We start from the raw sequence: 24,225 nt of genomic DNA on the forward strand, positions 1-24,225 counted from the left end.
AACCCTATTAGATATGTGAATGGTAATATTGCTTTGTTTTGTTGATTTGCATGATCTTAGGTATCTCTATTGGTATTGGTGAATGTTTCATTGTAGGACCTAGATTGTTTGTGGTTGAATCTTTATGGTTTTACAATAGTTTATCATCATCACATTTTCACCATATACAATATGTATTACTCATCTAGGTTCACATGCACACTAAAGTGGGAGAAAATGTAAGGTATAAAAGTGCAAACCTTTTAGTTTTACACCACTTTTAATGCATGACATAAATATATTTTTGTAGTGCTCATTGTTGACTCGTTTAGCACAATAATTATTCCGTTCTCCTAAATCTACTAGTCTAGAGTACTTTTGAACATACTACCTAAGTCAAGGCTCGCCCAATTTTTTTAAGTGGACTATATTATCTTGGACTAGGATGCATGGTGTGAACATATTTATGGTTTGGGTTACATGGTAGAAATTACTTTTCCTTATTCAAAATCTATTTTCTTACTCTTGAGATTACTTGTCTACAGTGAATTCATTATCTCATTTAACCTCAAAATATAAGAATGAGAACTAAGGGGACATATTTATAGATAAAACATCCATCACACATTAACCATTAGGCCATTTAAATTTGTACATTATTTGCATGTCAAGTTTGCAATCCTATACATCAATATATAGGGCCTTGACTTGCAATCAAGAAATTACAAGTCTCCACCTCTTTCCTTAAAAGAAAACCCAATTATATTTTTCAATATGGTCCCATTTTTATTGGCATTTTCGAAGGAAAAGGTGTAATAAATTTTACATGTCACATCAACATGGGAGTAGGATGCACTACATGACCCTATTCACTTCAAATAAGTTTCCAACAATTTTTTTTCATTTGGTCTTACTATCAAATCCTTAATCAAATTTTAGAGCTTAAACATTGTTAGTGAACATATTTGTCCTTTTTTTTAAATGATCAATCTTGAACTCTGTCTCTTTATTTTAAGGACAAGTATTTCACTAAACAGTTGGGTAAGTGTTGTATAAACCACTTCCCTCTAAATTTTTCATAGGTACAACTCCCTATCTCAGTTTTTCAAGGAATGCTTTTGATTATTTTAATTTGAATAGTAGCTTTTAACCCGAAAGCATGTAAGGCTGCCTACTTCATTCTTGGATAAGAGGCCAATATTTCACGGATGTTTCCTAAAAATGAGAAAGCAATTTTCCCTATCTTTTCAATATATGAGATGACAACAACTGAAACAAAGTTCAGTACACCATTTCCATAGGTTTAATAAAGAATGAACATATTTAAGAAACTAAATCTGTCCTCAAACATGAATCTTCTCTAGAAATAAACGAACACTCAAAGGAAGGAATATCAGAAGAATAATAATTTTCTGTAATGGAAAGATCCTTACTGTTATTTGATTAGATAAACATATGCAAATACATGTATCTACACAGATTCAAAACACACAGATTTTCCTTCTCCCAAGAACAGTATGATCATTCTATATATATATTCTTATGCAACAAAGGTACGAAAATACATGTATAAATCTTTTCCATTCCAGATTTAACAGTCTGATTCTTCCTTCTACAAAACAAAAAATACACAAAACAGAGGGAAAAACCAAAAATTGGTCACAAAATCTAACCCCTATACTATCTATCTTTCCTTAATTTATAGTTTTTGAGAACTTTCATCGCGTTGAGCTTCGCCTTCGCCGCCTCCTTATTCCACTGGTGCTTTACCATCTTTTTGGCATGTTTCGGCAGTTGATCATTTCCAATGAAAGTCATAGACTTAATCCTAGCCACCCTCGTTATATCTTACGAAGTGAAATTACCCTTGGCCTTGATTTTCTCCATGTTCATCTGGAAAGATTTGATTGCATCCTGTGTGCTCAACCCGCAAATTCCCAACTGCCAATCATGGTCAGGGATAACCACCTTGTTATCAATAACTATGCTGCACTGGAGATCCTGGAGTTCGTAAACAGAGGTCTTTGCATCGGTCATCACAGACTTGAAGGTAAACACTCACCACATTATGATTTTCTTTAGCACAGAAAGCTAACATTCATCCACCACCAGCTTGATTAAGTGTTCTATCAAAAACCTGGTAACTCCATATTCTTCTATTTTAGCAAACAAAGGCAAGATATTCTGCCATTTGTGCTTCTCCTTCTCCCACGACACAAGCTGATTTTGAACTTCGGCAATAAGGCCCTGTATTTCATCGCATAGCCTCCGGGAGTCGGTAATTTACTTCTCGCCATCCTTGATTATTCCCTCAATCCCTTTCTCCACAGCTTCAACAATACTCTTGGCCCGTTGAACTTGGCTCATTAGCTTTTTATTTTCCGGCGAAGTTGGGTCAAAGTTCTCTGTAGCATGAGATATTGGGAGTGCCCCAAGGCAACCAATACTATCGATGAACTGGGCAAAAATGTTTATGTGTCACTTTAGTTCTCTCTTTTCTCGCTCATCCTTCTCTGACCTAGTGAGCATTTTCTTTGCCAATACCTAGAAGAAATGATTGTCAGTGTCTCTACTCATGTTTCCCAATTCCACCTTTGTGACCTCGAAATCATCAAGGCTGGCCTCCTTGTTTTCATCCTTGGGTTTATACGAGGCGATTTCAGCAACCCATTTTCCAGTTCCCTCATCATTGTCCAGGCGAGCGACAGTCTTGAACCTTTTCAGCTTTGGATTCTTCTCTGTGTACTTAACGACCATTTCCTGAATCGGAATGGTCACGGGAAGAAAACTTTGTTTTTTGTTCACCAAGGTGGTCAACTACTTAGGAGTTGCATTGGAACCAGTGGTTCTTTCGATCATCTTGGAAGGTTGCGTGATAGCCACAGTCACCGTATGAGAGTCTAGGGCACTAGCAACATTGCCGTCCAAGTCTTCAATTTCAAATATCGGCATTCAGAATGGTATCTTTCACCCCTGTATCCTTTGCCTGATCCATCTTTCTTTGAGCGACACTTCAGGACCGGGTATGCCGAGGAGTACAAAAATCCAAAGTTGAATTAGACCTATGTCTAAGCTAGGGCGGCTTGTTATCCTTACCTGCACGAACAAACATAGAAGCATTGTTAGAAAGACGCTTTGGTGAAGGTAGAGGATCCTTATTACTTCTCACAGAATTAGACTTAACGCTTGATTTCATTGCTTTCTTATTGGCCACCCACACCGCGGTCCTTTCCAAAACTCCTTTGGTCCTTAATTGTATATCATCTTTCTCTTCCTCATCCCAGTTAATGGGAGGCATTTCAACTTCTGCATGGGCTAAGTACCCTGGTTCGAATAGCTCCAGATAATCCTCTTCGAGCCCGTTAGTATCCAACTTTATCTGCAATAAACCACTTGTTCTAACACCAATTTCATGTTTCTCCTTTTGAATACTTCAAGTTCATCTGTACAATCTTCCCAGAAATCCTCTAACTGTGGCATGGGAAGGTATGGCATTAGACCAAGACTTCGGGAAAATCCCTTGTTATCAAAACCTTTTCTTTTGGGATACAAGGAAAAATTGAGATTTCTGAGGTCTGCTCTTATACTCAAAGCGTCAGACATTGAACTGCAGGACAACACGCCCAATTGGATGGGAAAATGACCTTCCCATTTGTCCCAAGGCTGTGCCTTTTTGATTACAGAGGTTAGCTGCCTGCATATCTCCTCCAGAACAAAGCAATCTGAACAGAAGTGAGGGAGAGGGCTCCTCTTCAAAGCTGCCTACCTGTATGTAACAGAAGCGTAGAAACTGGATATAGAAACTACCAAACCTCTTTATCAAAGTTTGTGCATCTTCGAAGATTCTTTTGGCTTTCATATTCTTCAATTCATGACACAAATCACCCAGAAAAGCATTGTGCACCCTTCTGAAATCCTGTAAAGCTTTATCCTTTTGCAGCATGGGATAGAACTCATATATGAGAACATCCTCCTCAGTGGCCTGTTTCGGTATTCCAACCAACTGCTTAACACAAGACAAACAATACAAGAGATATGAAGACATAAAGAAGTTCTGTTTGAACTGTTTAGCCAAACTCAGTTGTTCTCTCATTGAATCAGTAATCAATTCAGCCCAATCCAAATATTGCTTCCCTTCTAAAACCAGCTGCACGTAGCAATAAATCCAGTTGTCGAAGCTATAAGCTTCAACGGATCCTCTGGCTTGGTGCAACAAAAACATTACGTCATGAATGTGAGGCAACATGTGATTCTTATTAGGATTCTTGGGCAACCTGGAACCACCTCTTTGAGGAACCTTCAACCAGAATTTTGCTACGTTTATATGGTGTCTGGTTCTGCCTACGTTGAACTCGGTGATTGACTGAGTAGGGGAAAAGTTGGAGAACTGGTAATCAGGTATCTTGAAAACTGAGGAGATTACTTCATGATTTATGGCAAGAAGGGTTTCACCATTGTCTCTCCTAATGGTTTCAGACACTGGGTCGTATCTAGCAATACATTCCCGAATCAATTCTGGGCAAGGTATGGCTGGGGGAAAAGCTGCTGCTTCTACGAGACCACTACTTGAAATCTCCACACCAAAAGACTTGTCAATTCCCTTGAACACCCTCTCTTTCAACACCTCAAGGTTTTCCCCTTTTAGGTCAGTATCACTAACTATGGGTTCAGTGGATGCCTGGCTAAAGACATTCCCAAACAAATGTAGTGTGGACTTCATAATTTTAAACAATAAGCCTAAATTGGTTACAACAAAACTTTCTGTATGAGAGAAAATGCAAGCAAAAACCACTGGAGAAGAGAAGAAAAAGACTCACCTTCACAGTTGAACAACTGGACGACGGCTAGCAGCAAACAAGACTCCTATCCAGGAAAAACAAAGACACAACAGCGAGGAACAAATGCGGAGCACTAACAATTCTTCATACCTTATTAGTGAAGGCAGTGATACGGAAACATTGAATGCAATAATTCCATTTTTCAGTCCGAGTGTGTTGAGTTTGTGGATTAGACATCGCATGCATGCATTGAATGCATGGCAACATTTTTGAAGTAACCGCCGGTTCCCGAAATGATTACTTACTTCAAAAAACCAAGGATTGATGTCACTTAAGACATAGTTCTTCCTCCTCATATTTAGCAATGAATGCACCATCAAATCATTAAAACCCACGGGACCCACCAACTTCGAATACATATGAACATCCTGAACAGACTTCATGGGCCTTCAAGTAGTTCAAGATGTACGCTGCGCTCAAGGAGAATTTTGCCGAGAGAACTAATAATATCAAGCTGCTGACCACTTGTGCTATATTGAACATGTTGAACATGTTTGAACCTCTTGAACTTGGTTCAATGAGTTCAAAACCTGGAGGGAAATGAAGTAACATATCACCGAACAAGAAACTTTTCGAGAGCCGCTGCAAGACACTTAGAGAAAATATTATTATGAAAAACCTCCTTGAACACCTAGGAACCTATGGAACCTAAATGAACCTATTGAACCCGGTTCAAAATGGTTCAACGTGTTCACAGAGTTCAACCAATTACCTGAACTTGACTTTTATGATTGAAAAAGGATTTACAGACGTACTAAGGACTTGAACCGAGGTATAACAAGAAAGATTAGGACTCCGACTAAAAATCTTAAAGGATGACTCACTCTTATCATGAGGAATAAATGACGTAGTAACATTGGCTCTGATTGAGGATTGTATTTTACAAAGGAAAATGCAAAGAACTCACAAACTTTGGTTTCGCATGACCAAAAACAAAAAGGGGGGAAAGGACAAGGTGACTCACAACTAAGAACCCCTAAGCTACTATATACAAAACTCTTGACCATAGGACTTACAATTTGTAGTGCTTGAGATCTTGCCCGTTGTAGGTATAGGGCATAATCACTCTGTCGGCGTAGTTGAGTCTGAAAGCATTTTGTCCCACTGCTTCAAAGATCTTGAAAGGGCCTTTCTATAACGAATCAAACTTGCCGTGAGCACCCTTTGGCTCTTTCCTTTTATCCCATAACAACACTTCATCTCCTATTAGGAAACCTCTTGGCCGAGCTTTCATATCAAAAATCCTCTTCACTCGGCTCTGATGCTCTGAGATTCTATCCACCAGCAACTCCCTCTGCTCCTCCAACTTCATCAGGTACATAATTCTTTTCTCCAAAGCATTCTGAAAGAAAGAATCTTCCACTACTGTCTGCAGCTTGGCTGCTGATAATTCTAGAGGTAAAGAAAGTTTTGCTCTGACCCCATACACAAGCTCAAAAGGTGCCATTCCAATGGCCCTCTTAGGCGTGGTCCTATCTGCTCACAAATCCTCATATACCTTCTTATGCCAATTTCGAGCACTTTCATCAACCAACTTTTTCATGATGGCTATCAGGTTCTTGTTGCTGGACTCTGCCAGTCCATTACCCTGTGGAAAGTAATCAGAGGAATGCGAGAGGGTAATTTGATGCTCATAGAAAAACACAGTCAACTCCTCAAAAGAGAAATATGATGCGTTATCTACAACAATCTTTTGGGGAATCCCAAAACGGACTAGGATGTAATCCTTGAGAAAACTACACACAACCTCTGAGTTTGCCATTTTAGTGGGAATGGCTTCTACCCACTTGGTAAAGTAGTCAGTTGTTGTCAAAATGTACATATGACCAGCACTGGAATGAGGGTTTATTGGTCCTATGAAATCAATGCCCCACTGTTTGAAAGGTTCATCTACTACCACAGGCCTTAAAGGCAGGGCCGCCAAATGTGGCTTCCTGGAAAAGAGTTGGCATTTCTCACATTCTTTAACATAAATATATGCATCCCTAAACATGCCTGGCCAATAAAAACAATTCCTCAAAATTTTGAAAGTAGTAACAGATGATGAGAAGTGTCCCCCATAGGCTTCACCATGGTAGATCTCCAGGAGTTTTTGCTGTTGAGGTTTATCTACACAACTTAAGTATGTTCCATCTAAACATTTTTTGTACAAAACATCCCGCCAAATTACATACTTAGCAACTTTTAACTTAAGATTCCTTTGTTCTTTTGCTGACAAATGACTTGGGCAGCTACCATAAGTCAAATAATAGGCCACATCAGAGAACCAGGTATCCTGCAATCCAACAAAAAGAGTTAATGGTAATTCGGCTTCTGTTTCCACCTCATTTTCTGCTATCAACCTGCATAAGCCTTGTCCTTTGACTGTCTTCGTAGGGCGAATATCTAAATCATATTCTTGAATTTTTGTTACCCAAGTTGCTCTCTTATTTAGTCCAACCTCTTGCTGAGTTAAAATGCTTTTCACTGCAGAGTTTGGGACAAAAACCAAAGAGTGGGAGTGCAGAATATAGTACCGAAACTGTTTCATAGCTTTAACTACAACATAGGCATGTTTCTCCAAGAGTGAGTACTTAAGCTCATGCTTCTTGAGCGGGATACTCATGAATGCTATAGGTGCTTCGACCCCAGATTCATCCAACTGTAACAATATTCCAGACATCGTATGCTCTGATGCATAACAATACAAAATGAAGTCCTTTGTGAAATCCAGGTTAATGAGAGTAGGTGCGTTTGCAACTGAACCCTTAATTCTTTCGAAAGCTTCCTTGGCCTCTTTAGTCCATTTGAAAGGATGTTGCTCGCTCAACAAGTCGATGATGTGTTTTGTAGTTTCTGCAAACTTCAGAACAAATCTCCTTAAGAAATTCACTTGACCAAAGAATGACCTTACTCCAGTTCGGTTGGAAGGTAAACTGAGATGTTGAATTGCATTAAATCTCTCAGGATAGATCTTGATTCCTCCCTTTGAGACAATATGTCCTAGCAATTTGCCCTCCGTGACATAGAAAACTGATTTCTTTGGGTTCAGGGAGATTCCGTGCTCTTGACAATGCTGCAGAACTGCACTTAGATCCCTAAGATGGTTCTTCCTTTCTTTCAAAAATACTGTGAGATCATCCAGGTAAACAACAATAATTTTATCTCGAAAATCCTTAAAAGAGGAATCCATAGCTCTTTGAAAGGTGGCTCCGACATTTATTAAACCAAAAGGCATACGGTTATATGCGAATGTTCCCCACAGAGTGATGAATGCGGTCTTGTGTTGTTCATGCTCTGCAACACTAATTTGATTGTAACCAGAAAAACCGTCTAACATCGACATCATCTCTGACCCGGATACCGTCTGCAAAATGTGGTCCATATTGGGTAAGGCATAGTTGTCCTTCAGACTTGCTTGATTTAGATTACGAAAATCAACACAAATATGAATCTCCCCATTCTTCTTCCTTACGGGCACAATGTTGGCTACCTAGGTAGAATGATGAATTGGATATATGATTCTAGCCTTAAGCATTTTATCAACCTCTTTAAAAATTGCATCCGCCATTATGGGGTTGAAATTCCTCAATTTTTGCCTAAAAGGAGAGACGCCTGGCTTCAATGGAATCTGATGCTGAAAATGCCCATCTCTAAACTCCTTCAGGTCATCATAGGACCAAGCGAAAACATCAACGTATTGTTTCAGCAGTGTGCCAAGTGCTCGCTTCTCCTCCGTAGAACAACACTTGCCAATTGTTACCTCTTTTGGGTTGGACTCATCGCCCAAATTTATTTTCTCGCAACTTCCTTTCCCATCATCCTTGGGAACTTTCTTGCCTATGAATGCATCATCTTTGGTGAAAAACCTCTCCAGAGTCACTAGCACTTTCAGAATTTTGTTGCCTTTGAGCTGAATAAAACTATTTGTAGGATCAACATCTGGGTCTGGACTAAACTCCTTGCAGGCATTTTAAGAACCTTCAAAATATGATTGGGAGAATGACTGAACACATTCTAGGAAATCTTTGATCTGTGCATCTGCATCAAACACTTGCCAATGATTTACATTATTAGGGACACTAGGCCTATAAATCATTTCAATCCTATATGAATTATCCTTAAAGTCTGGATGCGGTAATAAAAGTGAGGCTGAGATGGCCAACAAATTTGCCCTACTATTTTGTTCCCTCAGAATGACTTCAATCGAGAAAGCATCAAAGAATTCTAACTCATCCCAAACCCTATTTCTATAATTTCTCAATCTGTCATTCTTAACTATATAAACATTTCTCACCTGTTTGACAATCAATTCTGCATTAACTTTGATCAATTTGATACCTTTACATCTAGCCTCATTTAATCCTAATAATAATGCCTCATACTCTACAGTATTATTAGTATTCTTAAAATCCAACTTGAAAGAAAACGGAAAAATAATACCAGTGGGTGACAACAAAACTACCCCTACTCCGGAGCCGGATTTGGCACAACTTCCATCAAATTCCATCTGCCACAACCCGCCAAGTTCATCAACAGCTTCTTCTGGTTCCCTTTTGCCAGGTGCAAGAATGAGATAGTTTCCAAACTCGCATTCTTGAAACAAAATCTGGGCTTTGGGGTTGTCTGAAGGAAAAACAATGTACTTATTTTTAGGCTCAGGCTCAAGCTTGATTCTCTGTTTTCCAAGGGGAATAATAGCTTCAGACCAGTCCATTTTGATTTCACCTCCAAGATCCTTGCAAAAAGTTCTACTCAAAAGCATTCTGTAACTTGCGGGAATATCAGCAACCAGGATAGTTGATCTTACTCTTTTATCAGGGCATGCTACTAGCACTGCCTGGACGTCTTTTACTTGTCCAATAAGAGGAACCTATTTCCCATCCATCGAAAAGCATCTCCCAAATGTTTTCATGAGAGTCAAACCTAGAGACTTAGCCACAGGTGAAGGCATTATGTTGTCTGATGCTCTTGAATCTATTATGCAATTGCTAAGCTTTTGACCATTCAAGAGAAGGGAAATGTAGAAAGGCTCAAGTTTCAGAATCTCAACCTCAAGCCCATTTTTAGCATCATGAAAAGCACAGGGATCAACCAAGTTATCTAATGAGCACGGGATAGATGAAGATTTTTCAGCAGTAGTGAAATCACTATTCTCCACACATCCGTGTACCAGGGACTCCGAAGAAGAATCTCCCTTAACATATTTGACCAGTTTATCTAGTTCTTTTGGGTTTAGTTTCAAATACTCAGTAGTGGGAAGTTGAACAATAGAAGCTTTACAAAACTCAATGATGTCAAAGGAGGAAGAAGAGGAAGGGTTGTTATCTTCATGGTTCCTTTGCAAAATCCTAACTTCAAGGGTCTTTGAAAAGCTATTACTTGGGAGATCTTTACCTTTGAAATTGCTTCCAAAAGGATTCACAAAAGAAGAAGCCTGGGAAGTTCGTTGATTCCTTGTTAGAATCGCACATGCAGGACCTTCAAGGGTCGCCAAAATGTTACTACCTTTTTTCGAATCTGGCTCATATTCGAGGTAGAATGTTCCAGAGTCGCCAGGTACCTCTTGAATTTTCTCTGCTTCAGTGAACTCACCTAATTCATCTTTTGTGTTTTGCATCTGAACATGTCTTATCATATCGGGACAAGAACCCCCATCGTGATCTGTGGCAAGATAGAATGAACACATGACACCTTTGTCAGGAGGTGCCTCTATTTGTAATCCTTGTGGAACAACAGGTGATTGCAACGGCCGTCCATAGTTATACTGATTTGGAGTTTTCCTGCTTATATCCTGATAAGGCTGTGGATAAGAACTTCCAGGCTTGGGTATCTGCCTCTTCAAAGCAATCATATCATTGACAAGCCGTTGAACAACTGGGTTAGTAGAAGAGGTAGATGCTTGAGGTTGCCCCTGAGGGGTTTGTACATCTTTCCTCCATTTCCCGACTGTTATCAGATCATCTTCAAGCTGTATAGCTTCATTTTGTGTAGTCTCCAGATCAGCCGACCTACTTCTTCTAAGGTGAAAACCCACGTCAGGTGGCATGGAATTTATGAAGAAACATTGTTGATTATCTACAGTTGGTATTTTGGCTTGAGGAATTTCGTGGATAATCTTATTATACCTGGCTACATAGTCCCTCATTGGCTCATGAATTTCCTTTTTCATTTGTGTGAGCTGAGCCAGTAGCAAATGTTCATCATCAACACTTTTGAACCTTTTCTCAAAAGTGGTTTTCATCGTTTGCCAGTCAGTTATGGATCCTGCTCACAGATGACTGAACCAATCTGCTGCCCCCTCAGTGAAAGTTTGGGCAAAAAGCCTAACGGCCACATCCTCATATTGGACCACCAGAATTCCAGTGGCCACATTAAAAGAATTCAAGTGCTCTTCAACTGAAACTTTTCCGTCTCCATTATATTTAGGTAAAACATCCCTCACCCCTTTTGGAAGTGGATTATGAGCTGCGAGAGCAAGAGGCCCAACAACAACACCCCATAGTTGGGCCATAATGAACACAGGATAAATGGTTACAAGGGGAGGGGCTTGAACTCCAGTAAGTGTTAGTGCTTGCCAAGGGTTCGAAGAAGAAGGTATAGGAGTAACTCTGACAGGAGAGGAAGGTCCGCTCTTAGCTTTTCTTTTGGGAGTAAAGTTTGTAGCAAATGACAATCCTTGCAATTCTTCAAAACAATTATACATTATTCCTTCTCTCCTTTGCGCTCTAGTATATGGACGAGAATCTAGTGTTATCACCCTTAGGAATCCTAAGCTCTTTCAAGAAAATCTCAATCTTAATGGTTTTCCTGAATTATAGAACTGTGTCTTTGACAAAACAAATATTGTGAATTTTTGCCGATTATAGGCTCAATTTTGTTATGTCTATAACATACCAGTCTACTGAATGTTCGGTTTTCTCTTTGTTAGACTCCCCAATAGAGTCACCAAAAATCTGTTAGTGAACAGATTTGTCCTTTTTTTTAAATGATCAATCTTGAACTCTGTTGCCTTATTTTAAGGACAAGTGTTTCACTAAACAGTTGGGTAAGTGTTGTATAAACCACTTCCCTCTGAATTTTTCATAGATACAGCTCCTTGTCTCAGTTTTTCAAGGAATGCTTTTGATTATTTTAATTTGAATAGTAGCTTTTAACCCGAAAGCATGTAAGGCTGCCTACTTCATTCTTCAATGAGAGGCCAATATTTCACGCATGTTTCCTAAAAAGGAGAAAGAAATTTTCCCTATCTTTTCAATATATGAGATGACAGCAACTGAAACAAAGTTCAGTACACCATTTCCACAGGTTTAATAAAGAATGAACAGATTTAAGAAACTAAATCTGTCCTCAAACATGAATCTTCTCTAGAAGTAAACGAACACTCAAAGGAAGGAATATCAGAAGAATAATAATTTTTTGTAATGGAAAGATCCTTACTATTATTTGATTAGATAAACATATGCAAAGACATGTATCTACACAGATTCAAAACACATGGATTTTCCTTCTCCCAAGAATAGTATGATCATTCTATATATATATTCTTATGCAACAAAGGCACGAAAATACATGTATAAATCTTTTCCATTCCAGATTTAACAGTCTGATTCTTCCTTCTACAAAACAGAAAATACACAAAACAGAGGGAAAAACCAAAAATTGGTCACAAAATCTAACCCCTATACTATCTATCTTTCCTTAATTTATAGTTTTTGAATGAAGGAGGTCTCCCTGAAAACTAGACCTCCTTGTAAACAGTTATGAAACCAACAAGAAGTATTTTGGGACAGATGTCCCGAAGTCTTTCCATAACCATGAGAAATTACAAGAATAAAGGGAACCAGGCCTGAATCAATGCATTATGCCTCTTTTCCATCATCATCATCCTCTCCACTTTCGCGGGCGTCGTGAGCGGTTGTGAGTTCTTGAACAATGGATTGGTTCGGAACTTTCATTGCGTTGAGCTTCACCTTCGCCGCCTCCTTATTCCACCGATGCTTTACCATCTTTTCAGCATGTTTCGACAGTTGATCATTTTCAATGAAAGTCATAGACTCAATCCTAGCCACCCTCGTTATATCTTCTGGAGTGAAATTACCCTTGGCCACATTATGGTTTTCTTTAGCACAAAAAGCTGACATTCATCCACCACCAACTTGATTGAGTGTTTTGTCAAAAACCTCGTAACTCCATATTCTTCTATTTTGGCAAACAAAGGCAAGATATTCTGCCATTTGTGCTCCTCCTTCTCCCACGACACAAGCTGATTTTGAACTTCGGCAATAAGGCCCTGTATTTCATCGCATAGCCTCCGGGAGTCGGTAATGTACTTCTCGCCATCCTTGATTATTCCCTTAATCCATTTCTCCATAGCTTCAGTAATACTCTTGGCTCGTTGAAGTTGGCTCATTAGCTTTTTATTTTCCGGTGAAGTTGGGTCGAAGTTCTTTGTAGCATGAGATATTGGGAGTGCCCCAAGGCAACCAATACTATCGATGAACTGGGCCAGAATGTTTATGTGTTGCTTTAGTTCTCTCTTTTTTCGGCCATCCTTCTCCGACCTAGTGAGCATTTTCTTTGCCGATACTTGGAAGAAATGATTGTCTGTGTCTCTACTCATGTTTCCCAATTCCACCTTTGTGACCTCGAAATCATCGAGGCTGGCCTCCTTGTTTTCATCCTTGGGTTTATACGAGGTGATTTCAGCAACCCATTTTCCAGTTCCCTCATCATTGTCCAGGCGAGCGACAGTCTTGAACCTTTTTGGCTTTGGATTCTTCTCCGTGTACTTAACGACCATTTCTTGAATCAGAATAGTCACGGGAAGAAAACTCTATTTTTTGTTCACCGAGGTGGTCAACCACTTAGGAGTTGCACTAGAACCAGTGGTTCCTTCGATCATCTTGGAAGGTGGTGTGATAGCCACAGTTACCGTATGAGAGTCCAGGGCACTAGCAACATCGCCGTCCAAGTCTTCAATTCCAAATATCTGGGCATCGAGAATGGTATCTTTCACCCCTGTATCCTTTGCCTGATCCATCTTTCTTTGAGCGGCACTTCGGAACCGGGTATGCCGAGGAGTACAAAAATCCAAAGTTGAATTAGACCTATGTCTAAGCTAGGGCGGCTTGTTATCCTTACCTGCACGAACAGGAATAGAAGCATTGTTAGAAAGACGCTTTGGTGAAGGTAGAGGATCCTTATTACTTCTCGCAGAATTAGACTAACGCCTGATTTCATTGCTTTCTTATTGGCCACCCACACCGCGGTCCTTTCCAAAACTCCTTTGGTCCTTAATTGTATATCATCTTTCTCTTCCTCATCCCAGTTAATGGGAGGCATTTCAACTTCTGCATGGGCTAAGTACCCTGGTTCGAATAGCTCCAGATAATCCTCTTCGAGCCCGTTAGTATCCAACTTTATCTGCAATAAACCACTTGTTCTAACACCAATCTCATGTTTCCCCTTTTGAATACTTCAAGTTCATCTGTACAATCTTCCCAGAAATCCTCTAACTGTGGCATGGGAAGGTATGGCATTAGACCAAGACTTTGGGAAAATCCTTTGTTATCAAAACCTTTTCTTTTGGGATACAGGGAAAAATTGAAATTTCTGAGGTCTGCTCCTATACTCAAAGCGTCAGACATTGAACTGCAGGACAACACGCCCAATTGGATGGGAAAATGACCTTCCCATTTGTTCCGAGGCTGTGCCTTTTTGATTACAGAGGTTAGCTGCCTGCATATCTCCGCCAGAACAAAGTAGTCTGAACAGAAGTGAGGGAGCTTGAAGGGCTCCTCTTCAAAGCTACCTACCTGTATGTAACAGAAGCGTGGAAATTGGATATAGAAACTACCAAACCTCTTTATCAAAGGCTGTGCATCTTCGAAGATTCTTTTGGCTTTCATATTCTTCAATTCATGACACAAATCACCCAGAAAAGCATTGTGCACCCTTCTGAAATCCTGTAAAGCTTTATCCTTTTGCAGCATGGGATAGAACTCATATACGGGAACATCCTCCTCAGTGAGCTGTTTCAGTATTCCAACCAACTCCTTAACACAAGCCAAACAATACAAGAGATATGAAGAGATAAAGAAGTTCTATTTGAACTGTTTAGCCAAACTCAGTTGTTCTCTCATTGAATCAGTAATCAATTCAGCCCAATCCAAATATTGCTTCCCTTCTAAAACCAGCTATACGTAGCAATAAATCCAATCGTCGAAGCTATAAGCTTCAACGGATCCTCTGGCTCGGTGCAACAAAAGCATTACATCATAAATGTGAGGCAAGATGTGATTCTTATTAGGATTCTTGGGTAACTTGGAACCACCTCTTTGAGGAACCTTCAACTAGAATTTTGCTACATTGTTACGGTGTCCGGTTTTGCCTGCGTTGAACTTGGTGATTGACTAAGCAGGGGAAAAGTTGGAGAACTGGTAATCAGGTATCTTGAAAACTGAGGAAATTACTTCACAATTTATGGCAAGAAGGGTTTCACCATTGTCTCTCCTAATGGTTTCAGACACTGGGTCGTATCTAGCAATACATTCCTGAATCAATTCTGGGCAAGGTATGGCTGGGGGAAAATCTGCTGCTTCTACGAGACCGCTACTCAAAATCTCCACACCAAGAGACTTGTCAATTCCCTTGAACACCCTCTCTTTCAACACCTCAAGGTTTTCCCCTTTTAGGTCAGTATCGCTAACTATGGGTTCAGTGGATGCTAGGCTAAAGACGTTCCCAAACAAATGTAGTGTGGACTTCATAATTTTAAACAATAAGCCTAAATCTGTTACAACAAAACTTTATGTATGAGAGAAAATGCAAGCAAAAACCACTGGAGAAGAGAAGAAAAAGACTCACCTTCATAGTTGAACAACCGGATGATGGCTAGCAACAAACAAGACTCCTATCCAGGAAAAACAAAGACACATCAGCGAGGAACAAATGCGGAGCACTAACAATTCTTCATACCTTATTAGTGAAGGCAATGATACGGAAACATTGAATGCAATAATTCCATTTTTCAGTCCGAGTGTGTTGAGTTTGTGGATTAGACATCGCACGCATGCATTGAATGCATGGCAACGTTTTTGAAGTAACCACTAGTTCCCAAAATGATTACTTACTTCAAAAAACCAAGGATTGACATCACTTAAGACATGGTTCTACCTCCTCATATTTAGCAATGAATGCACCATCAAATCATTAAAACCCACGGGACCCACCAACTTTGAACACATATGAACATCCTGAACAGACTTCATGGGCATTCAAGTAGTTCAAGATGTACGCAGCGCTCAAGGAGAATTTTGCCGAGAGAAATAATAATATCAAGCTGCTGACCACTTGTGCTATATTGAACATGTTGAACATGTTTGAACCTCTTGAACTTGGTTCAATGAGTTCAAAACCCGGAGGGAAATGAAGTAACATATCACTGAACAAGAAACTTTTAGAGAGCTGCTGCGAGACACTTAGAGAAAATATTAGTATGAAAAACCTCCCTGAACACCTAGGAACCTATGGAACCTAAATGAACCTGTTGAACCTAGTTCAAAATGGTTCAACGTGTTCACAGAGTTCAACCAATTACCTGAACTTGACTTTTATGATTGAAAAAGGATTTACAGACGTACTAAGGACTTGAACCGAGGTATCACAAGAAAGATTAGGACTCCGACTAAAAATCTTAAAGGATGACTCGCTCTTATCATGAGGAATAAATGACGTAATAACAAACATCTAGTGCATATAACCAAGAAGTTTAATATGAAAGATCAAATTGACACCTCATTATAAATTATCAAAACACTCTTATCCCTCTTTAGCTATTAAATTAACTTTGCTTATTGATATAAATTTTATTATTAGTTATTCCTTTTTCAATTGATTAATTGAATATTAGATTTCAATCATATCTTGTAAGATATAATCCATTCTAAAATTTAAAGTTAATACTTTATTTATCTACACTAATATAGTCAATCACACTCTTAGCGATAAAGATCACAATAGGGTAAAACCCTTATTAGGTGAGCTACTAAAGTTATCCAACCAAGATTGCTAACTGAATCCTCTCACTAGAATAATAATAAAGATATTGGTGTCTAAAAAATAATAAAATTGGCTCATGCGATTATAATTTTATAATGAAAAATAACAAATAAGGAGTGTACGAGCAACTCTAACAAACTCAAAAGATAACAAATAAATAAGGGCACACACTCAATACAAATACATGAAAATAAATCATATTAGATTCAATCCCTCATACATGTTGTTGAATCTATAAACCCATTCATAGTGAAGAAGAAATGTTCATGGTGAAGGGAATAATCAATCCTCTAAATGTAGAGCATTATGAAAGCAATTTCGTTGTCCAAATGTTGGTAAATAGCATTGAAAATGTTGTAATAGGCATTTTTTATCCTCATAAAATATGAATTTCTAGAAAGAGTTATATGAGTCTCTAAAATTTCTCCCAAATTTCATAGCAAGGGGAGTATCTAATAATAAAAGTCATTGGTTTCAAGTCACATAAAAAATATCCAACAAACACATTGCACTTGAAGAATATGATGATTATTCTCTATGTAGAAGGGAAGTGAAAAAAATGTGAACAACATGTGAAAATACATTTCAAACTATATGACAATTATAACTAAGTGAACCTAAAAGTTGGATGTTCCTATTTAGGGATTAAATTTGATGGTTACTATGCTTATAAATATTTTTATATGATCGTTATCCAATCATGGTTTCACTTAAAATTCTACGGTATTATTCTTTTAAAATTACTACACACACACACACACACACACACACACACACACACACACACACACACACACACACACACACACACACACACACACACACACACACACACACACACACACACACACAATCCTTCAAAGTTTTCTAGATGGTTTACCTAAAACCTACTTGTTTATGTCACACAATATTCCTAAAAGTTTGGTAATATTTTAATATAAAAATTCATAAGTACAATGATACAACCGTCGAATTTAGGCTTCAATCCTATCTTATTGTGAGGGAGAATAAAAATATTTTACATAAATCAAGGGTAAATAAATAAACAAAATAAATGTTCACAATACATGATAGATTAAAGAGCTAGGAGTAACAAACATATTGAATTAAATTATTTGATAAACTAAATAAATAAATAATAGTACTTATTGAGAAAGTTGATGCGGATACCTTGTGGTCCAAATATTAATGAACTATCCTTCAAAGTGTAAGAAATTTAGTGCTGCTCATATATATTTTGGAGTCTAGAAAATCGACGTTTGTCACCTCGACTCACTTCTACAATTGTGAGATTGATCAAATATTTGTGAATTTGATCTATTTGTGTATCTAAAATAGATGCATCGATCTATTATTTGCAAATGCTTGAATGTTCACTTTTAGTCTATTATGAACTTAATGTCTATCTTCTCATAAAAACTTGGTTGTGTTAGGAGTTTGCAAATGATAGCATAAATTATTATTTAGTGCGAAATCCCACTAGAATGTCAAGTCAATGACTTAGATTATAATCAAAGGCAATAAGAAAAAATGCAATAGATGTCCTAGATGATGATGTGAATAAGTAATGCAATAATAAATACTCTAATTTGATGCTTAAATAATTTTTGATTAAGGAACAAACAGGTTTTGAAGGGACCCGAAACCCTTTAACATAACATGATTACAAAAAGTTTCTTAAAGATATAAACAAATTAGAAGACAATAGCCAAAATATACAAAAAGACAAGCACAAAACTAGATACCACAAAAAAGACAACAAAAAGGAAAGATTAGTTCATATTTTTAAGGGCCTCGTCCGCCTCAGCTTCTAGTTGTGTCATGTTGAGGGCAATCTTCTTCAAGTCCTATATTTTTTGGTTAGGGGATTTATTCTTCAGATTGGCTCTAGTTATCTTGGAAGGCCTAGAAAAATCATCCTGCTTCTTCTCTATGGTTTCAACATCAATCATGGTCCCTTCCTAATGGAGGCTTTCCAACTTTCCAACCATAGTATTAATACTTTCAACATAATTTTTCACAATTTTGTGACTATGAGTCACCAAGGAGATGATATTTTCATTGACTTTCTAAAATTTACTCTCCACTTGTTTGAGTCTACCATCATATTCTCTTCTTTTTTCCTTCCAGGTTTGTGATTCTACTGTCACAGTCTTTCTTGAGATCATTCACTGTGCTCACAATTTTCTAGATGAAATCAACAATTGCTTTCCTTTGTTCAACACCTTGATTATCCTATTTACTGGTCATTGCATGGAGTTTTACATTAATATCCTTGATTTCATGGAAGACCCACTTGAACTTTTTGAAATTATCCACAGTAGAGTCACGAGCAACGATCAAGACATCATCAGGGTTTTCTTTGTACATGCCAAGAAGTGGGGAGTTGGCATTGAGGTCATTAGGGAAGGGAGGTCTATTGTTCCTCTTTAAGACAAGTTTTGACTTATTTGACAGAGAATTATGGGAAGACAAAGAATCTGAGTTAGAAATGGAAACAGGGGACACTCTACTTCTTTTATCCTTATGGCCTTGCTTAGGGATGGAATCCGACTTAGAGTTGGTATCTTCTAGCTTAGTATTCCAGCCATCCTCATCAGAAGGGAGGCTAATAGAATCATCATCATTAGTTTGAGAGGAAGGGACATGCATTCTAGTGGACGAAGAAGGTTGAGTCTTAACATACTCGTGAATCAGGAATAATAGACCCCCGTGAAGAACAAGGTTTTTCTTATTCTTCATATTGTGTTTTATGCTGGCATTGATAGATGAAAGCAAAAAGAAAGGAAAATATATCTTCACCTTGTGCCTAAAGTGATTTAACTGGATGAAATGGTGCCCATAAGCCCTAGTATATCTACTATCTAGGGTAATATATGTCATGAGAACAAAAAGCACATAACACCAGATAGTTTTGATTTTACCTGTGTCATAGCTGCTCTTGTTTGCTTTGGCCAATCTCTTCCTTTCCTTCTTGTCTTTGGGAAATTTCTTAACCGCAACATTTGACATTTTCCTCTCTATAAAACTTTGCCCCTTCCATGGGTAGGCCGGTAACCTCTACGATTAAATTTTCATCAATCTCAATGATTTTGCCACCTAACCAAATCTTCCCATCCTTCAAACCCTTAGCAAATTTTTTGGTGACACAAGCATCAGCTCCATGCAGTCTCTCAATGAAAGGGGTGAGACCTCTATGATCCAAAATTCACCAAATGGTTTTATCCTTTTTCACTTCTTCATAGTCCATAGGTTCTACCCTTCTCCTCTCACCTCCCATGGTCACATAAATGACAAAAATGTGCAACAATAAAAAAAACCCTAGAAAACACTAGATGCCACCCATAAAGTGTGCGATATTTTGGGGAGGGTCAATAAATCACAACTTTGTTTAGTAAAAGCCCGAACCATCATTATCAGAAAGTGACATCAACAATAATTAAAAAGAGTTGGCTTGTCTAGCTTGGGACAAGTCATATGATAGCAAGGCCTTAACATCAGCTAGAATTCTATCCCCAAGGCTCCAAAACTTTCCATAATTTTTTTTTAATAAATACAAAACTTTCTATAATTGCTTCTCACTCCCATATTGGCAAAATGATCGGCTAGACCATTCGCTTCAGGGTAGGCATGGGAAATTTTAATTTTTTGAAAAGACCTTATAATTTCCATGGATTTCTCAATCCAAATTTTAGTAGTCCATGAAGTTTTTTGTTGGCCTTTTAGGCATTGAATAATATTACTAGAGTCCCCTTCAAGACAAACTAATTTGGCATTGATGCTCTTAGCCAACTTGAATCCATGGTAGGCCACAACAGGTTCAATAAGGTGGTTTGTCTAAGATCCCAAGGGTGGGTTGCCACTGCTGAAATAAACCTTCCATTCTAATCTCTTATCACTTCCCTACACCTAGCTGGCCCTGAATTTCCTTTGACCACCCCATCAAAATTAACTTTCACCCATCCAACAGAGAAGGATCCAATAAGCATTATCCCTTAGATATTTAACCAATCTGGGAGTAATAGGCACATCCATTTTAATATTCCAACTGATGGCAACCTGAAGATCATAGGAAGAGAAAAAGGAATTCTCCTTCCTCAAATAATTAGCTATAGCAAAATGGAAGTTTTCTATAATAAAACAACCTCCGGAGATGAATCAAAGTTCCTAAAGACTCTGTTGTTACGTTCTTTCCATAATCCCCACACTAGATGGGGAAAAGATAGGGATCACAACATCTGCAACTTTCCCTTGAGAATGAAATTCCATTGAAGATGAAGGAGAAGTCCACATCAAATCCCAAGTCTGAAGTAAATAACCCCAAACCTCATGGACAAAAGTACAGTGCAAAAACAAATGAGAGTTAGATTCAACCTCCATCATACAAAGATAACATCTATTAGTTAGGCAGAAACCCCTCTTACACAGATTATCAATGGTCAAAATTTTATTCTAAAGCATAATCCAGAAGAAGATATTGATCTTCGGGATGAGGAACTTATTCCAAACACTAGCCCAAGGGGGAGGGGGAGAAAGGGCCTCAAATCGGAGGGCGAAGGTCGAAGCCACCAAAAAATCCCCTATAGAAGTATGTTTCCAGACCAACTGATCCTCCTCGATCATATTTGGCATATACAAATTCAAAGAGATTTGTAAAGACTGTAGCTCTGAGCTTATTTCTGGCAGACAAACCCATTTTTCTTTATTAATGTAGTCAACAACCCTACTACCAAATTTAGTTTTGCAAGCCACCAAATACCTACAAAATGATGAATTATTACATAGAGGTTTGTGGCCAATCCATCTATCCTCCCAGAACTTAATTCCTCTTCCAGATCCCAATTTCCAATAAACTCCAAAACTAACAATATTCTTAGCTCGAACAACATTATTCCATAGAGTAGATCTTGAAGGAGTCTCATGAGACTCAAGCAATCCCTGGATTGAGTCAATATGATGCAAATATTTGCTTTTCCAAATGGCATTCCACTCACCTTTTAAATTGAAGATTCTCCAAATTTGTTTTGCAAGGAGAGCGTTGTAAAAATTCATAATATTCTTTAGACTAAGACCTCCCCATTTTTTGGGTTCGTAGACATATTCCTAGGAAAAAAGAGGTAATCTCTTTTTTTCTTTCACTCCAGAGCAAAGAAAATTCTTCTGGATTCTTTCAATAACATCAACAAATTTAGCCAAGATTTTAAACAAACTTAGTGCATAAACTGGTAGATTTTGAAGAGTATCCTTTAAAAGTTGAACTTTACCTACCTGGCTCAAGAGGGGCCCCTTCCATCCCGCCATTTTTTTTATGGAATTTTCAATTAATGACATCCAAAAATATTCAGGCACTTTGTCACAAAGCGGAAGGCCCAAGTAAATGATAGGTATCTTACCAACAAAGCACCCATGATATTAGAAATTTTCTTTTTCATTGACTCAGAGGGTATTAATAAAGTAGAGAGAACTTTTGGAATAATTTATACATTGACCAGAGGCACTAACATAATCCACCAAAATTCTTTTTAGAGAATGAGCTTCACCAACTGAATCTTCCCCCATTAAAATTGTATCGTCCACGAACTATTGATGAGAACAAATGAGCACATTAGAGGAAGGTTTTAGGCCTTTCAACCCACCAAAACGAATCTTTTTGAGCATGTATCTCCCAAAGGTTTCTACAGCAAGGGTGAAAAGAATAGGCGATAAGGGATCTCCCTGCCTAAGGCCTCTGAAAACCTCAAAAAAATGTGAAGGAGACCCATTAATAATCATAGTCTATCTACAAGTAGAAATGAGTTTCCATATCAAATTAAGAAATTTGCTGTTGAAACCAAAAGCCTTCAGGACCTTGATAAGAAAGTTTCAATCCACCCGATCATAAGCTTTGGATAAATCTAGCTTAAGCATAAAACCTTGACGATTGGAGTTCTCAAGAGAACGAATATTCTCATGAATAGTTATAATAGAATCCAAAATTTGACGTCCTAAAACAAAACCATTGTATTGATCAACAGTGAAGCGAGGAAGCACATTAAGCAGTCTAGAAGTTAAAACCTTCGAGAAAATTTTATAACTAGAGTTGCACAAGCTTATAGGATGGAAAGCCTCAAAAGAATCCGCCCCAGGGTATTTAGGAATCAATACAATGAAGGTCGAATTCAACTCCTTGAGAATCCTTCTAGAACCAAAAAATTCCTTGACCACATTACCCACATCCTCTGCCACAATCTCCCTAAAAATTTGAAAGAAAAACATTGGAAATCCGTTAGGACCTAGGGCCTTATTTCCTTCAAATGAAAACACAACCTTTTTGATTTCTTGTAGGGATGGTATAGCCACAAGACATCTATTACATTCTTCATTTGCAAATCTTGGAATAGACTCAATAAATTCCTTCTACTTTTCTTCATCCAGAGAATCCTCCGCAGATAAAAGAGTAGAGAAAAATCAGACAACTTCCTCCCAAATCTCCTCTTCCTTATCAAATACTGTCCCATTTCTCTAAATATGTGAGATTTGGTTAGCAACTCTATGTTTGAGAGTAGACATATGGAAGAACCAAGTATTCCTATCCTTTGATGCCAAACATATAGATCTAGATCTCTGTTTCTAGAAATCTTCGCCATTGGATATAATGTCATAGTATTGAGTTAGAACTTCATTTTCCTTCACCATATAATCCCCAATATAACCTTCCCTTTGAATTTTATCTTGAGTGTCCTTCAATTCTAATTGAATACTGGCCTTGGATTGAAAGATATTATCAAAAAATTCTTTATTCCATTTTCTGATATTAGATTTGACTATTCCAAGTTTTTTAGCTAAGCGAAGCATGGCTGTAACATTCACTTTAATGCTTCACCATTCCAAGATTTTGGCAAAAATCTATGGGTGTTGGGTCCACATTTTTTCAATATGAAAAGGCAAAATTTTCTTCCCGAAATAGGACTAGCTTGAAAACAGAGAGGGTAATGGTATGATCCAACTCTTGAAAGAGCATTGAAAGAACAAACATAAGGAAAAAACCATCCATTAGAAATTAGGGCCCTATCAAGTCTCACCTGAATGAGGTCATTACCAGCACGTCTATTCGTCCATGTGAAGGAGGCCCCTCTTAAATCCAAATCCTGGAGCATTGATTTTTTAAATCCAAAAGATCTTGCTCATTATCAACTCAAATCTAAGACCTGCCAAATTTATCCATATCCTGAAGAGGAGTATTAAAATCCCTTATAATAATCCAATTGTCCTCCTGAAACTGAGATTTGAAATTTGTAAGATTAATCCAAAATTTCCTTCTTGCAGTTTTATTATTATGCTTAAATAGTTATAATTGTGAGAACTTATACATTTTAAGTGTTAGTTA

This window comes from Cryptomeria japonica, chromosome 6, assembly GCF_030272615.1.
Source record: "Cryptomeria japonica chromosome 6, Sugi_1.0, whole genome shotgun sequence".
NCBI classification, from domain to species: domain Eukaryota; kingdom Viridiplantae; phylum Streptophyta; class Pinopsida; order Cupressales; family Cupressaceae; genus Cryptomeria; species Cryptomeria japonica.